Source organism: Etheostoma spectabile, chromosome 3 (assembly GCF_008692095.1).
Source record: "Etheostoma spectabile isolate EspeVRDwgs_2016 chromosome 3, UIUC_Espe_1.0, whole genome shotgun sequence".
NCBI classification, from domain to species: domain Eukaryota; kingdom Metazoa; phylum Chordata; class Actinopteri; order Perciformes; family Percidae; genus Etheostoma; species Etheostoma spectabile.
Genome location: NC_045735.1, coordinates 23,863,286 through 23,868,278, shown reverse-complemented (window position 1 = coordinate 23,868,278; position 4,993 = coordinate 23,863,286). Strand labels below are relative to the sequence as shown.

The 4,993-nt window shown below is 37.2% G+C and overlaps 1 long non-coding RNA gene across 1 annotated transcript in view; it reads right to left on the bottom strand.

The window, feature by feature from the left end:
* Positions 1–4,993, bottom strand: part of LOC116683032 (uncharacterized) — a 14,097-nt gene that overhangs the window by 8,092 nt on the left and 1,012 nt on the right. The window contains exon 2 of the long non-coding RNA XR_004330507.1: positions 3,307–3,309. This is a non-coding gene — a long non-coding RNA (uncharacterized LOC116683032). The remainder of the gene's footprint in view (positions 1–3,306; positions 3,310–4,993) is intronic.

The window sequence follows — 4,993 nt, the reverse complement described above, 5'->3', positions numbered from 1 at the left end:
TCATGTGGTAAACAGATACAGATACAGATAATACTGTACTCACTCATCCCTAGTCTTGGCCCTTAGGTTAGGGTTTGTATTTTACTAGCTAAATAAACTCTATACTTATACACTATATACTATATAATTAAAAACTTAAATGCATTCTGTCTTCTACTGGTGTCTTATGGATACAACAACATATCTACTTTAAAGGTTTAGAGTACTGGTTTCCAACAAAGCATACTTGTACCCAGAGGTGGGTAGTAAGTTACATTTACATGAGTACGTTTTTGAAAAAATTATACTTTTTAGGATTAGTTTTAAATCACTAGACTTTTGACTTTTACTTAAGTAGATTTGTGAAGAAGAAATTGTACTCTTAATCCGCTACATTAGGCTACAATGAGCTTGTTACTTTTCTTTTACCTCTTTGGTATTCTATGCATCATTGTTAGTGGAAGTGGAATTGTTAATATGTAAAATAGCTATTGTAGCCTAATTATCTTTGTGGAAGTTTTTAATACGCAAAAGCTTGTAGATAATTTAACAGTTTTTTGTTCTTTCTGTCTGTCTAATGTTACTGTTTGAACCTGTGCATGGTGTTAATGTGTGCTTATTGCTAACACTAACTACTCAATGAAGTGTCAGTTAAAGTTAGCTTAAGGTTAAGAGTCGGAGGACGGCTCACGTACCGGCGAGTTTGCTCGACTGTATCATTTAGCTATGTAACCGTAATTTTACGCAATAGAAAAGCAATTCAACCGCTGTCTCAGTAAAGGAGTGTAGCAGGCGCTGTGGAGGTGTTTACCTCACGTTGTGGACACTGGGAGCTGCTTGCAGCGCATTGATCCACTCAATCCGTCCTTGGCCGCTCTCTTTTTCCCCTCTCACTCACTCTCTCACACGTTTACATGACGGTTTTCTCTGTAACATAGGCGTTGTTTCGGTTCAAATATCTTAATTGTATTTAACAATGACATTGTTGAGCTTAACGTTTTCTTGTTTTCTATTTTTACCTTGAGTGTGAGGATGCTGTGGAAGTCTAAGTATTGTGAGTTTATGTGTAAGAAAAGAGGTTACCTTTTAAAACGTTATTGGTTAAAACACAGAAACTATGGTAGAACTGTCCCATTTCCCTGCTTACACCATATGTCTGCACATTCAACTCCATGAATGCACTTAAGGTCCACTTAGCAAAGATTCACCAGAAAATCCAGGGTGCACAACTGAGTAAAACTGCCTAAGTGACCTTTCACTGTCATGTGATTCCCAAAAGACTACAGAGCCAACTGTGATCCGGACACAGGTGCTCACAGGGCTACTTATCATCCTTGGGGACAACCCCATAGAGCTCTTCAAAGCAGGCTTTGTAAGTAATCTCTTGCTTTCTTATAATTTTCACCATTATTTATTTTTCACCATGACACTCTTATATTGATTAAAGTTGTTTTTCAAATGAGAAATATATGATGATTGTGCTCTTTTGTTATTCTTTAGGAATATGAGGATTATTTTCGTGACCGTGACATTGGGATACTTCTCATTAGCGTGGAGGTGCTGTGCTCACAAATTCCCAGCATCTCAGTCCAGCCTCGTTGAAAATCTTCAATGAGAGAGAAGTCATGGTGGACAACATTCAGGATCTGCCAAAAGCAATGTGCATTGTGTTTGAACAAACTGACTTCAGCTTGCTGCAGGATGTGACTTGTGTGAAAATTAAAACTGAGAGGACAGACAACACACGGACAGACAACACCCACACACAGACATGGACCACACCCACACACACAACACCCACAAACACAACACAACACACAAGGACAACACGGACAACACACACAAACATACACATACATACACATAATTGATTCAATTCAATTCAATTGTTTCTAGGGTTGCACAATTAATCAAATTTTAATCACGAATTTTTGGCTTCCCACAAACATATTTGCGTGATCGAGCAATATTTTAAATGAGTCATTCCGTTCATAAAGCGCTCCAGTTTTTTTTTTTGCAAAGCCAATCTACTGCTCTGTAATCCACTGTCTGATCATGTGCCAGTCAGAGTTGTTCCTTGCACCGCACAGCTTAGTTTCTAGATGTAGACAGTCACTAGGATAGAGTGAGCCCCGCCCACATTCACTCACACACAGCTCCCAGCAACAGAGACACAGAGCCAGTCCACACTTCTGACATTTGTCCACAGTTTTAAATTATTAACACATCTGTTAAGCATAAGAGGCAAACCCGTATTCGTACCAGTTATCGCTGTTAACTCTGCTATTGCGTCGGCCACGGCGAAAAACACAGAAGAAGTTATTGAATGCAACTAACTTCAGTTCATAGAACAATAGCGTGTGAGTAGGATTCTGCTGGACCTGGGCGATAAATGTGACCCATGGCCAGAATATCGTAGTTCATAAATATGCAGCGCAGTGACGATAGACATTTCATACACACCACGTGTGTGACCCCCCCACCCCAATCTCTTTTAATAAGTCTGTTCCTGTTGTTGAAAACAAGTGAAGGAGCTTTCCCAGAGAATTTTATTAAAATATATCCTAGGCTATGTATTTCAGATCATTTTCATGTAAACATGTGTTGCAGCTGTATATTTTCAATCTGGGAAGGATGTCCTGTTTTTGCATTTAATTTGAATCCCAATCTGTTTTAATAAAAAAAAATGCTTGTGAAAAGTGGCTTTGACCTTAAACTGAACATTTAGCCCACTTCGTAAAAAATAAAATAAAATACACACACAGATATATATCGTGTATCGCCACTCAACCAAAAAATACAGATGTGATTTTTAGTCCTGGACTAGTAGAAGATCTCTAGCACAATATGGATAAACATTATGGACGTGAAAGCAGTTATAAATAGCCTATAGACCATTTATATCTACTTTATGTGACAATAAAATGTGTTATGGTTAAAATCAACAAATATTTGTGATAATATATTGTGATCTCAACTTGATCAATATAATCGTGACTATCATTTTGGCCATAATTGTGCAGCCCTAATTGTTTCACATAAATAAACCTTTTTCAGATTAATTATTTTAGGGTGGACCGGTTGATGTTGATCTGATGTTGTTCTCACACCAAGATTGGCTGTGTTTTGCCATTTTTATTAAGAATAAAATGCATTGGAGCATTTAAAGAGGTTTCCTTTTTTCCATCCACTTTAACTGAAACAATGTTTCATACCATATTTAACAAAAAAAAACAAAAGTTAATAAAATTATTAATAAAATTGTAATAAATGATGAGTAGCAATAACAAGTCATAATAGCTAGTTTTAGCTAATGATTTTTAATACACACTACTAATAAATATATATATAAATACACTAAACTTAAGGTTCTATGGTAATACTACTCAACATGTTTAGTTTCAGTTTGTGTAAAAACTAAAGTGGGATATCGCAATATGTTTCCAAGGGTTTAACACATTAAGCTAAAAAGTTTCTTTAAGCTGGCTAATAAGGCCTGCCATGATATATTAATGACAGATTATGTTGTTTACATTAATGTCAAGTTGTCACAACAAAGACATTGACAGGTTATATTTAGCTGGGCTTAGTTTCTTTGGCAAAGCATTTTTTGTTCAAGCTGACCTTTATCAGATGTCCCTTGATTGATACAAAAATGTCTATGAAAATAACTATAGGAGCAAATGTTTTTGTTTCCACTGTCTGCTGTGTTTAATAAATTATTATAGGTCCCTAGATATTTCTTATAGCTATTTATTTTGCAGGAGAAGAGTGCCTTATTTTTAGAGTTCACTTAAAGAACTCCACTGGTAGTCAAAAACAGATTGGGTCACTTGCTGTTTTTACGTGCTGGAACTAATGTTGCAATGGCTGCATCTAACCCTCCCTGCTAAACTTGTATGATACGATTGGCCTGGGGGACCAGCTTGATATGTTTTCCCTGAAAGCACTACCCAGCATTTTAAACCACTCTGAAAACTCCAAAACTCACAGAATGTCAGTCATGGTTTCAGAGAGAGAATGCAGACTCTCTCTCACCAACCAGAAGTTACAGCACAAACTGCCACAAATTGATAGGATTTTTCACAATGGTGGATTTATTGAGTCATGTCACTCACGTCTAAATGGGAATTGAAACACACCGCAAAAATGCAGCAATGTTTTTCCATGGGACAGCTAATGGAAAAATCTGGGATCCCAGCATGACATACAGTAAATAAATGATCTGTGTAGCAGGATAGACTGAATGTGATAACCTTCTCCTTAGGGTTTCCAGCTCCTAACAGATCATCTGTGTGATCTGCAAAAAATGTCTGCAGTAGCTACCACTTCATGCCAGCAGCGTCTTTTGACTTTTACAGGAAACAGCTACAGTTTCCCCAAGTCTCACATTGCCAGAACACTGTGCAATAGAGTACCAATGTATATTCATTTTAGTTTCTAGCTTTCATGTAAGTTAGATGGCACCAACATTTGGCCTATTCATAACTGGTCTGGCAACCCAAAGGCCAATGTTTGGTTTCCAGATTTGTGAGCATGGTGACTTATGATTTGGTGGTCTGGGGGTGGCATTTCCTGCATTCTGGTGAATTTTTACGCATCTTTTTTTTTTATACCTTTTTCTGAATCAATTTATGCCGGAAATGTCTTTATGTAAAGGAAAACAAAGATTACAATCCAAATATTAAAACATAATGGAATATATTGCTGTAAGGCTTTCAGGCATTCTGTACGGCTTTCATCTATTTATTCTCCTGTAGATTGACTTTTCTAATTGTCTGAGTCATCACACATGTTAGGGCTGCACAATTAATCAAATTTTAATCAAGATCACGATTTTGGCTTTCCACAATCAATTCAGTCAGAGTTGTTCCCTGCAGCTTAGCTTCTAGATGCAGACAGTCACGGAGGACAGAGTAACGTGAGGAAAATGCCACAACAGATAGTCGGCCATACGTCGGTCACAAGGTAACCACAGTTTACTAGTGAACACAACATTTTGTCCCGTCTATGT